Source organism: Hibiscus syriacus, unplaced genomic scaffold (genome assembly GCF_006381635.1).
Source record: "Hibiscus syriacus cultivar Baekdansim isolate YM2019G1 unplaced genomic scaffold, ASM638163v2 tig00110763_pilon, whole genome shotgun sequence".
NCBI lineage: Eukaryota > Viridiplantae > Streptophyta > Magnoliopsida > Malvales > Malvaceae > Hibiscus > Hibiscus syriacus.
Window position 1 is genome coordinate 7,575 of NW_024062851.1, and position 13,846 is coordinate 21,420.

Sequence of the window (13,846 nt, forward strand, 5' to 3'; positions counted from 1 at the left end):
AACCATTGTACCTCGTGATGACCCAAAACATCGTGCCTTTGATTTTTCGACACTCTGATCTTCCACTTGCACTCTGGGCCATATTTTACACACTTTGCGTATAGGGTTTTCTGGTTGGACTCTGCAACATGGACATCAACATGGCATTTGATGCAGTACTCTTTAATCGCCAGCGTAGCTTCATTTTTTCCTCTGAATTGCACCCCAACTGAAAATTCACCAGAATTATCGAATGATTCAGTCATTTGGTACGGAGGTAAATGTGGCATGTCTGGGAATTCAGGTGCCCTCATTGCATCATAATCTATCTCGTACATGTGAGGAGTAGCTTCATACGGTGTCGGAACTTCATCAATTGCACCTCCACCAAAAATATTTTCGTCGCCGCCCAAAACGGGTTCTTCAGTTTCTTCATCTTCGCTTGAATCATCATGAATTTCTCCCCATCGATTTTCAGCGTCATTATCAACAACCAATTCCGGTATGTTTCTCGTCTCATACTCTGCTGCTGTAGATGTCCCCCCGACTTCATTTACACTTTCCAATAGTGCCATAAAACTGTTCGGGAACCTGTATGTCGGCTCCTCAAACTGACTATATAAAGCCATTTCAGATGGATTTTGAGCCACACCTCTTGATGACCAGGAACATCACATATGTTACGCACATCAACAAATAATTCAATAACTGCTATATTGGTTGACTCATGTAATCCAACCATGGTTCCAATATCATCATCTTCTTCAAGTGGAACTGCAGCATATCTGACTGGGTTAGAGCATATCATAAACCTATACCTCAAACCATCAACTGCAGCTCGAATTTTTCTTTCTATCTTATGCTTCATTTCTATAAATGTGATGTCTTTTTTGAACATCATATTTATTGGTTTTCAGACTGAAAAACTACTCCGACCTCATTTTCCATAATCTGTCCATTATAATGGACAATCGTGAAAAAGTTGCTGCTCATTTTCTCTACAAATAAAAAAAAATTAATTTAGATTAAAAATTAGATAAGATAATTTCATAAATTATTAATATAATAATATACTATTATATTAATGATCAAATAAAATTTATTATTTAACTTGATTGATTGCTTACTAATAAACCTAATAATGATTTGATAATTACTATTAATCTAATGATTTGATATTTAATGATTTAATAATAATATGATTTAGTCATAATCACTAATAATTATTTATTATAATATTTAATGATTTTGATTTGATACTAATCATTTAGTATTATTACTAATAATAATGATTAGTTTGATAATATTTTTATTTTTTAAAAATATCAAACAAATTTGTTAGGCAAAACTGTCGATATACTGTTCTCGAAATAATTATTTCGCGAGATAATGCGTTGTCCGGATTATTTCATTCAATTAATTTTTACTTCTTACTAATATACACATACAATGTAAATTAAACAATTATTTTTAAAACAACACTAAATATTTTAAACACAATATTTTTTAAAACGGAAATTATCTCGCACAAATTAGTTTATATAAATAATATAAACTTACTAACTAACTAATTTACACATACACAACAACAAAAAATGGACAACAAAAAATAAATTACTCACGTCTTTATGCCTTCTTCCTTTACTTTTTTTCCTGCCTTGTTTCTTTCTTCGAATCAATCTGTACGTGGGCAAATATTGTGAAATAATGTCATGTATGTGTAAACAAAATATTTATTTAAACAACAATAGCCCACAAATTAATTTTATATAATCTAATATATTATAATATACCTTAAACTAATAAACTATTTCTTTATTATAATATAACTTAGTTAAAATAACAACTAATTAAGCACTAATTAATTTTTTTATAATATAACTTCAACTTCAACGAAAACCTAATATACGTTTAAAGACACATACAAATTAATAAATATTTTTTATATTTAATAACTTAAACTAAGAAACTAATTAACTAATTTTTTATATAATATAATATATAACTTAAACTAATAAACTAATATAATATAACTTAAACTAACAAACTAATAATTTATACTAACAAACTAATTAACTATTTAATTTTACCCTAAACCCGAAACTAACAAACTAATAATTTCATATATTAAACTAAATTAAACAATAAAAAAATTACCTCACGAAATGTTTGAGCCTTTATCTTCTTTTCTTCTTCTTCCTTTTCTTTCTCTCGGCAAAGTTTATATTTGCCGGTTCTGCTTGTGCTTCTACCCTAAACACCATATCCTTTATATATAAAGCAACTGAGCGTTGGACAGAGTCATTAAATTTGATTGTTGAAGCAAATAATATTAGCATTGTCGTCTAACTATTGAGCATTGAAAGGCTGACAGCTAAATTAACGCTGCAATAACGCAACAACACATACAGCTACGGGTGCAGGAATCTCAGCTATGATGCAACGCATGCATGCAGCAGCTACGGACCAGACCTTGGTCGCCGAGACTCCATGGCGACCTACCGACCACGCCGCCGTGACCTACACCGTTCGACGTGCATGGCCATGCACAGTTCCCACGTCCCATGCACAACATGCATCTGCATGACCATGCACAGCATGCATCCCTCCCCATGCATTCCCACGGCCCATGATTTTTGCAAAATATGCACAGGCGCCATGCAATATACCTTGGAGGTCGCCCGGATTGCATGGCGACTCCAAGGTCGCCTGGATTGCATGGCGACCTCCAAGGTCGCCTGGATTGCATGGCGTCCTATGGCGATCACTGTAATTCACCCCATTCCAGCAATTAATCTATGATGTGCACCATATCGTGAAAAAAAAAATTCGAGAACATTATCTCGTGAATTTACCCATTATAAAATAGTCATTAAATTTTTTAAATTATTACAAAATGACCCTTGAACTTATTAAAATTTATATTTATTTTATAATGTGCATGACTATTTATAATAGTTTGATGAATTTTAGGTAAACTACCTATTTAGTCAGGCACGTATCATTCTGATTCTATTTTGTGCTAAATGACACTAGGATAATTAATGAGTTAAGTAGTTCATGAATTGCTCGAACTCGATTTGATTAAACTTTGATCAACATTTGATTCGAACTATTGTGCTAGGATTTACCTATTATTAAAAAATCATGTTGAGTTAATTTAATTTTTTTTTTTATATATTTTTAATTCCTATTAAATAGTTTCTAATATTTCGCATTCTTTCTCATTATAATTAGGGATGGGCATAGGACCCAAACCCGATGAGTTTCGAATCGATCCGTTCGAGTTAGGTCGGGTTTTTTTTAAAAAAAATGGGTTCACGTCAAGTCGGGTAGGATTTTTTATAGGTGATGTTCAGGTCGAGTCAGATTCGGCTTTAGGGTGAAAAATACCCGACCCCGAAAAAATATAATTTTACCTTATATATTTAAGAATAATTATAATAATACTCCTCTATATTATTTCTTTCAATTAAATCATTATTTTATTGAATAAAAATAATATTTTATTAGGTCGGGTCGAATCATATTCCGATTTTATCTAAAAAAAATCAAGTCGGGTGGAAGGTATATATTTTTTAGGTTGAGTTGGGTTGGGTCGGATGAAGGATATAAAATTTTCGGATAAAATCGGATTGGCCGAAACCCAACCCATGTCCATCCCTAATTATAATGGTATTAAACTTTTACAAAATCGTGACATAATTTGATACGTGGGGCACGATTGGGGGCATTCATTTACGTAAAGATGGAGGTATTGAAATTAGGGATGGGCATATATAGGAAGCTGACGGGTTTCGATTTAATCTAACTTGTTTGAATCGGATTTTTTTTTAACAATCATGTTCAAATCGGATTGAGTCGAGTTTTTAGAGATTATATTTGAATCGAGTTTGGTTTAGCCCGGAGCTTTTTCCGAATTGAAATAGTTTTATTGTATAGTATTTCATGAGATGTTAATTTCATCCTTTCCTAACTCAATTATTTTTTAATTTTATTTGTTCTTAGTGCTATTAATTTAAAATTATGTCTAAAATCTGTTAATCTATCGGTAAATATCTATAAATCTAACAAATGAATGAACGAACAAATAAAATTTAATTTGTTAAACATAAAACAAATATAATATAAAAAATACTCTCAACAATCAACATTTAATTAAATAATTATTTTGATCTTTGTTCTCCTTTAACATTTTACTTTTAAATAAAATGATATCTAATGTCTAACTAAATAATTATTTTAATCATTTTTTCTAATATTTATCTCATACCATTTTTTTCTAATGTTTTAATTTCACATCCTCGTTTGAAACTGTTAGTATATCTTTTGATCATATTTCATCCTTTTTTACTTTTGGAAATTTCTATTAGAACTGTGGATCAAATGAGGAGAGCACCGCAGTTTACTTCCAAGCAGAATTGAAGTTTCTACATGGTGCTTCTCTGCTAGAATCTTGCAACAGTTAGGGCACTAGAAAGGGAGAGACGATTCAGTCTATGCACATATACAGTAGCACTGCAAAACTCTGCAAGTAAGTTAAATATTAGCTGCTACAATCCATTTTTTATAACACTTCTTTTTGGAACTTAATATTGTTTAGCTAAAAAGTTTCTTTCAACATGGAATATTTTGTTATCGACTTCTTTGGGTTTTTTCTCACCTTTTTATCTTTGTTTGTCTGTTACTAATTGATATTTCACCATGAATACGAGAGATTAAATGACATTGTTGCTGGTTCTTTGGCCTACAAGTGTCTAGAGGTGGTTTTATACAAGTTTTAGTAGTTTAGTGATTTAAGGTGTAAGACTCCGTTTGGAGTTCTCAACTCTCATAAAGAGAGTGATAAAGTAGTGTATGTTTAAAAATATTTTAATCTTTTAACCGTAAACATTTAAATATTCTTGTATGGGGGCCAAGGGGAGTCTTGCCCCCGCCAATTATTTTTATAATTATTAATTAATTTAATTTTTTTTAAAATATTTTTTTAATTATCTATAAAATTTTAAAAATATCAATATGTTAAATAATTTATTATTTTACAAAATCAGAAAATTCCAATTAAGTTAGTGTACGAATGAATCGAGTCAGGGTGATGATAGAATCCTTTGAAAATTTTATTTTACATAAATCGAAAATAAATTCATCGTAACTAAAAACTTAATTAAACTTCGTGTTCTTCACATTGTTTTCTAACGGATCTATAGGTGAATTATTTTGAGCAAGTCACACGGGTGGCCCTTTATTTTTGATATGTTTTATTTTGGTCATAGATTTTGGAAAAAAAATAACGTGTTCATCATCGATGTTATCAAGTAATTATATTTTGGTTACTCTACTGTTGACTTTTGTTAGTTTGACATGATATGTTATTAAAAGAGATTAATTTCTAATTTAATCCTTTAACTTTTAAATCTTTGTTTTTCACCCTCTTCAAACAAAACAAAAAACTCAACCCCCCAAAACTTATTCCTTTAACCTTAACTCTAACCCCAAGCATCATCCTTGATGATGTTGCCGCTGCCGCTGCTGTTAGCCACCACACTCCCCTTGTCCAAACCCCAACCTCTTCGTACTCTCGTTATCATTCATCTAAACCTCAAAACACAATAACCCCTCGACTCCCACTAATTTATCACGTCGTCTGTCGCAGTAGAACACATCAAACAAGTCTGTTAGCATTGTAGCACAAGTGTACACAACAACCGAAAGGGGACAGCATTGGTTGGACGAAGTGGGTTAAAAAGTGCTAGGGGTGGTGGAGAAGCTGGGTAAAAGGTGAGTAAATGGATGGAGATTGGCATCAGTCGTCGCATGCGCCTTTTCTAAACCCCAACTCCTTCATACTCTCATCATCGTTCCTCTAAACCCAAAACTCTAACAACCTTAAACCTCGACGATCCCGCAACTCCCTCTACTTTACCATGTTGTGCATAGTAGCAGAGCACATCAAACAAGCCATTGGCATGGCAGTACCGACACACATTACAACCCAAAGGCGAGGGTGTTGGTTAGAAAAACCAGGTCGAATGCGTGATGGGATTGAAGGGAAAAGCTGCGGTTGGCCATAAGATAGGGGTGCTGGAGACGTTAGATAGAAGGAGTAAAAGGCCAGGGTAAGAGCTAAAGGCTGGTGTTCACGGGTTGTTGGGGTGCGACATGCACCATGGGTTAAAACGATCACGACCTGTTGATAAAATACAATGATGTTCCACCCGAGACCCGACCTAATATATAACTTAAAAACCCGATCTGACCCGAAATAATAATAAAAATATTATTTTATTCAATAAAATCAGTGACTTAATTAAAAATATAATATGTAGAGAGGTATTATCGTAATTAATAAAAATATATAAGGTAAAATTATATTTTTTTTCGTGTCGAGTCGGGTCAGAACCCGTCAGGTTCGGTCCATGCCCATCCCTACTTGAACATCGATTGAAGGCGATGATGAAAACAACGCTGATGAGGGTTAAGGTTAGATAACAAGGATTTTTTTTAGAGAAAAATGGATTTGGGTTTTTTTGATTGAAGAGGGTGGAAAATAAATATTTGAAAAAGTTCATAGAATAAATTAAAAATTAATATTTTTTATTAATATGTCACGTTATCGAACTAATAAGAGTTAACAACTCAATGGTCAAAAATATAATATATTAATAATGTAAGTGACGAACATGTTACTTTTCAAAAATCAGTGGCCAACATAAGATAGGCCAAAAATAAAAGGGATTGTTAGTGTAGTTTACCCAATTAATTTTTGATAGTATAACTTTACTTTTATTTCTAATTTGGTCATTTAACTTTAAGAAAAACTCAATTATATCACTAACATCCCACTTTGAATGGTGGGGAATTAAGGGAGGGGGACAAAATCAATACATCTTGATTCCATATTAATTTTATAGTGGATATTAAAAATCAGACTAATATATGATCAAAGATTTTATTATGGTTTTATTAATTTGCGAGAATTTCAAGAAAAATAAAACTAAAAAGAAAAAAAGGAGAGAATGTTTTAATACTAAGTATTGTAAGTAATGGACGTTGATGATCGAACAACGATGAAAAAAAAAGAGATTCTAATTATAAAAAAATGAATGTGAAAATTTTATGAAAACTTCAAAAATAAAAGACCCAAAAAGAAATAGCTTGGCTGTAACATTAAACAATCGGATGACCAATACAAGTGAAATGCTAAAGTTTCATTATAAAATTTAAAAAGCATTTACTTAATTTATATCTAATGGAATTCACTAGCAATAGATAGACTGATTCCTACAACTTCCTACTATAACATTTTTAATTTGAAATAAAAATTTAAAATACGATTTAGGATGGGTGCAGGTGGCTAAAATTCAATCATTCCTATATGATAGCATGCTGGTTTCATTTCTGAAGCCATACAAGTAATCACCAATATTTGGCGTCTCCTACAATCTTCTTCCCCTTTGATCAAATTGTCAGGATTTCCTCGTGAAGATAACGTCACCTAACATTCCATGTTTTTATTGACAGGGAGTTGGTGGAATCATAGAATTGGCCCCAGGTTACTTGCCTGCTGTTTATAGCACCATAAAGAAAGCTGGAGGTCTTTGCATTGCTGATGAGGTTCAGGCTGGCTTTGCTCGCACAGGAAGCCACTTCTGGGGATTTGAGAACCATGGGGTCGTTCCTGACATAGTGACAATGACAAAGGTTATAAATTCTCTCATTTTCTTAGTTATGAAAATCTCCTAGCCACCTCCCTTTGCTAGATGTGCATTATAACAGTAATCTTACTCTGATCTGATGGTAACAATTTTTTTTTAAAAAGAAAATTCAATGAAGTACACCACTGGTCCCTGGAATCTGTTTTTGTGTAGCTTATCCATTTACTTGCATCTAACTTTTGTGCATCGACGTGTTTCTTTTACCACATGGACAGGGCATTGGAAATGGCATTCCTCTGGGTGCCGTGGTAACGACCCCTGAGATTGCGACGGTCTTGACTCGCAGAAGTTACTTCAATACCAATGGTGGGAACCCTGTATGCACCGCTGGAGGGTTAGCTGTCCTAAAAGTAATTGAAAAAGAAAAGCTTCAGGAAAATACATTTGTTGTTGGGACCTATTTGAAAGAGAGATTAACCGCACTAAAAGATAAATATGACTGCAAGAACTTATCCTTTCTCCTGTATATTCTGCTTTAAACATTCTCTAAACCAATGGTGACTGACATGGCTGATTGTACCATGTATGTCTGCAGTGATTGGTGATGTGAGGGGAAGAGGATTAATGCTCGGAGTCGAACTTGTCACTGATCAGAAGCTCAAGACTCCTGCAAAGCTAGAAACTCTTCATATATATAATGGACCAGCTGAAAGGTTCGAGTTCTTCCATTCCCCACAATAATCATATACCGTAGAATGTACTTCGCTTCAAGTTGCTAACAACCTATTTTTGCATTGTTCTAGAAACCGGAGTATTGGTGGGGAAAGGTGGAATTTATGGCAATGTATTTAGAATCACTCCCCCTCTCTGCTTCACTAAGGAAGATGCAGGTAGGCACGCTTCTTCGGATCGGTTATCATAGAGTCGAGTACCATTTGTTTTTAATGAACGATGATTTCTTCTTGCAGATTTCCTTGTAAACATCCCTATTGTAAGTGAAGAAATAATAAATACAAATGCTATTTAAAAATAATGATAAATACAAATAGGTTTCTGCTTCAATAAAAGCTTAAAAGGGTTGGTAGCTATGGTTTGGAAATATGCTATTTATGAGTCAACAACTCGTTGCCTCTCCGGTTGATGTCGTTTAATCCTAACTATTCAATGCCTTTATGAAAAATTATTCACATCAAGGCATTTTGACGAATAAGACCATTTTGAATCTTGCCAACGCATTGCTTGTTTAGTATGTGTTCATGAATGCCTTATGCAGTTGTTTATTGCAATTTTGAAACAGATTGGATAAAATCGATTGCTTGATGTTTAATACTTTGATTTGCTGTTGTCTAATTCGTATGTTCGTGCTTTACGGGTCAATATTAATTAATAGACTGTCACTGGACTACACCCAATTACCCATTATTTTAAACATGTTGGCTTAAATATACGCCCGATCCCTGAATTTGTACGAGGGATGGGACGAGACACAAACTCGATAAATTTTGATTTTGTTGGGTTTATTTATTTATTTTTAAAATACAAATTGATTTGAGTTGGGTTACGTTAGGTTGAATTTTTTTTAAAAAAATAAGTTCAGATCGAATTGGATTCAGGTTTAAGATGAAAATACCTGACTCAACATAAAAAATAATAATTATATCTTATATATTTAGAGATATTTATAATAATATCCTTTTCTTTATTATTATTTTTCAATTAGATCACTATTTTATAGAATAAAATTAAGAATTATATATATATATATCTTGTGTGATTAGAAGATAATATAGGTTCATAATCATTTTTAGCTATTGACAACACACATTTTACAGACACAGTTACTCGAATTCAGGACCTCAATAAAAATCAACACTCTTTTTAACCATTTACATCACTCAATAAATTCGATAATTTTTTCCATCTTTCCAGATCATGTTTCATACATTAAAAGTTATTTGATCCAAACTTTTGTTTATTTATCTATTAATGATAAAATATTATAAGATTTCATTATATGAGCAAACTTCTTAAATTCGATTTGCTCAACTTACAACTCAATCAAACCCAACATTCTTCAAATATCTAGTATTTTATTTCTGAACTGATAGTTAATTAGGTCATATTTTTGATTGAAGACAAATTATTCTTATGGAACTAAACAAAATCATTTGATTGATATATATTTCAATAATTAAATTAAAAAATGGGACCAAATTGATATTTAAATCAAAAAAGGAATCAGCTTAATTGATGAATCACCCGAACTACACAGATGAATCCAAAAGACAATTCCATGTCCATCTTCATATGAACATATTATTACTACAAAATCCAAACATCTCTACTTCCTTTCACCAACCATGCTTTGGGTAGAACTAGAAGTAGTGCTCTTCATCTTAAGTCTTCCATCGCCATTTCCGAGTACATTCAAATCCTCAAACAATCTGTACGGAGGAATATAAGGCTTCTCTGCCAGCATCGGAGTCCCCCAAACATCACCATTGCTTGCGTTCACGGGGAATGAGTTACACATATTTGCACCAGTGAAATAACCTGGAGTATTCGCCCATTTAGGAAGTGGATACCCAGATGTGTATGGATGATACTGAGTTTGTGACTGGAACTCTTGTTGCCCTAAAACCAGTGGATTTGAGTGGTTCTGTGGTTGATATTGTGGTTGAACTTGAGGCTGAGCCCATGGAACAATGTAACTATCGTATGGAAGTGGTCCATGAGGGACCTGAGCTGGATGGTGCATGTTTTGGTGAATTGCAGGTGGTGAAGAATTAGGGGTATGGGGTGGTGAAGCTGATGATGTTGACAATGTCACGGTTAGAACATCAATCAATTCTTGCTCTTTGTGGTGTTTTCTTGTGCAGCTGATTCCGACGGCAAAGATAACGCTTTGCAAAGATCATCAGTGGCAGAACCAGATGGCTCATATGAAGTTGTCACAACCGGTTCATTGACAGGCACAAGAGAATCCTTTGTTGCAGCAGATGTGCTCTGAGATGACCTCGACCCTGTTTTCGAACGCCTGAAATGCATATCGAAAAGTTAACCGATCGAGAACCGAGCGACACTCGTATTCGACACATATTCAGACACACCTAGTCTGTACGATGGAATAGAGGTTAGAATATGAAACCTTCTAGTTAGCTGTGCAAATCTTCTTCGTCTTCTTCGATCAGGCTTCTTGTCACAACAGCAACACTTGCAGGTTGACAGATATTCAACGGCGGGCATGAATTCTTTGCCTCATTTGATTTTTCGATTGTAATTGCTTCAGTTGGCTTGGAGCTTACACTAGTAGTAACTTGAATTGTCAATGGAGAACCTGAACATATGGCATCATGTTTCGCAAGTAAGCTTTGCAGTCCATCATTTAGCTCAAGGCCCCGAGCTAATAGCTTCTCATCCCTGCCACATGATATCCGTTAGGAATTCGAAAACAGAAAAATAACCAAAACGACGTAAAAATAAAATAAATGCGATGCGACTCAAAACGCGTCTGAGTTTGTTGCTAAATCATGAACATCGACACTAACCCGGTATTTGTAAGCATCTGCATTAGCTTTTTTTGGTTAGAACGACATTGGTTGACAAGATCAACTATAACTTCATCTTTCACTGCCTACACATACAAAACAGAAAGATTATCAAAATTAAATGACAGAAAAAGGTTATATTTTGTAAAATTGAATTCCATTTTTGTTGTTACCGAATGGTCCCTAGGGTTTACAGCCTGCAGCATGTCACCTAGAGATACATAGCATCCTTCATAGAGTCCAAGCTTGACAAACTAAGATAAGCAAAAGGAAAATTTTAGAGAAAAACATATATGCAACATCTCTGTAAGTAGAGAAATGTATACCTTAAATTTCCAATGTGAGTTTCGTCAACCCTTTCAGAAGAATTGCTTGGCGTTCCATAAGCAGGATGACGCTTAGCCAGTGGTGCAATGATAGGGACCGCATTTGGTGACGACTCGGGAAATGATACGCCTGAACGCTGACATTTGTTCACTCACATAATTTTACTTCTTTTTTCAAACATTCCACATATAAACAAATATTATACTAGTATTTAATAAGTCTAACAAAAGGGATAGTTAATTGTGTTTTATTGACTCATTGATTATTAAAAGCTACAAAATGATTCTTTAATTATAGTTTATTATTTTGTTGAGTCTTTCGATTATTAAATATTATAAAATGATCATCTGACTATCATATGTTTCAAACTCGTCATTTTTTATTAAAAATTTGACAACAGTCTGAGCTGAACATTAACCTACTGACTGTGATAATATAATATCAAAATCTCAAACGACTATCATATCTCAGTCAACAGGTTAACACTCAACCTAGATTGTCATAATTTTTTTAAGAAAAAAATGACAAGTTTAGAATATATGAATAGTCGGGTGATCATTTTGTAATATTTAATAGTCGATAGACTCAACAAAGCAACACCTTATAATTGGGGACTATTTTTGTATTTTACCCTCATATTTAAGGTTAAACTTTTAAGTTTATAATTTTAGGATTATTTTATACATGTATATATATAGAAGATTAAAATCAGAAAGGATTAAAGGAGATCGGCCGTCTCGATCTCTTATTAAAAATTTTAAATTATCATATATTTTAAATATTTTTTTGTTATTAATTTATTTTCATTCCTTGAATTTTATAAGTTTGTCTCTCTATTAAAATTTTAAAAATTCTTCCCCTTCTCTAACTAAGATTATCTATTTATTTTTCTCGTAAATATCCTCTTATTTTTATTGTTAGTTTAATCTTGCATTTTCACTCATATAATATTTCTTAAAAATATATAAAATTAATTTTTTTTACATAATATAAGTAGACCTGTCTCTCGATAAAAATTGAAAATGAAAAAAATAAAATAAAATTATAACATAATAATTTAAACGTATTTGGGTATTAGCTAGGGTTACCTTTAGGTCTTGACATGCCCAATAGTACTGAGGATGTTCACCCGTACGACCGCCGAATTCCTCCTGCCATGACTCTAACAATCCCAATATTTTATCCCTCACTCTCGTATCTGCCTTCTTTTTCACCATTTTGATCATATCCCGCAGTACTTCTCTCTCATCAATCTGATAATGGACAAAGTCTCCACAATTCTTCACCATTGTCTCCAAAAGCTTCAAAATTAATTAATCCACATGAAACATCCCCCTCTCTCCACAAAAATAAAATATTTAATTTCCAATAATTAAAAGTTACCGTCAGAGCAAGTAATTGCACTTTATAATTCCTGTGTTGCAACCTTCTTTTCACTGCCTTTAAAAAATCCTTTCTTTGCCTGCAAATTCATCACCATGAACAAATGTATAATTCAAAGGGACAAATTTTATAATTTATGAAAATAAATTATAAAAAATATTTTCAATATATGATCATTTATAATTTTAAGGAAGATGACTACCCGATGTATCCCAACATCCATTAAATATATAAATAACTTAACTTTTCATGTTACATTAAATATTTAACATATACATTTATACAGGATAATATATTAAATATAAATCCAAACCCTTTTTTTAAAAAAAGAGATTAAAATATTACCTGGGATTAGAATTAAGAGAATCACAAATATTAATGTTGAGAGTCCAATCGGGAGTGTTTAGAAGTTCGCTGGTTGCCTTGTCGACTGCCACTGCAGCTGAGGATGGAACTGGTTGCAGTATCATCATCTTTTCTCTTTTTTTACTGGTCAATAATTCTGTTTGTTTCCCGAGGAAATTCAAACAAAAAGGAACAACAGCCTATAACCTTCCCCACAAAGAAAGAAAAAAACGCACACCACCTTTTCCTTACCTTGTGTTTGAATGCCTAGAAAAAAAAAATAAGGCCTAAAGAAAAATATAGAAGTGAAATTCTTTCTTGGTCTTCTTTGCTTTGTTTGTAATTAATTATCAGTGAAATAATGCATTTTCTTTATTGCTATTATTTTATTCATATCCGGTGAATAGAAGGAGCGTTTGAATTAATATAATCACACTTGGTTTACATTACTAAAAAAGTTCATTTCCCCCCACTTTTCTATCAACTTTTGGCCATGATCTTATCATAGAAAGGAAATTCTTTTTCCTCGGATTTCTAAAACTTTTGGTTAAAAATTTATCCTCGTTATGTATCGACAATTTATAAATTTAAGGGTAAAATATATAAATA

At 32.8% G+C, this 13,846-nt stretch overlaps 2 pseudogenes; one reads left to right on the forward strand and one right to left on the reverse strand.

The window, feature by feature from the left end:
• The first annotated feature begins 6,015 nt into the window (after positions 1–6,015).
• On the forward strand, positions 6,016–8,940 carry LOC120139580 (annotated as a pseudogene).
• Positions 8,941–9,876: 936 nt separating this feature from the next.
• Positions 9,877–13,365, reverse strand: LOC120139582 (annotated as a pseudogene).
• Between the last annotated feature and the right edge of the window lie 481 nt (positions 13,366–13,846).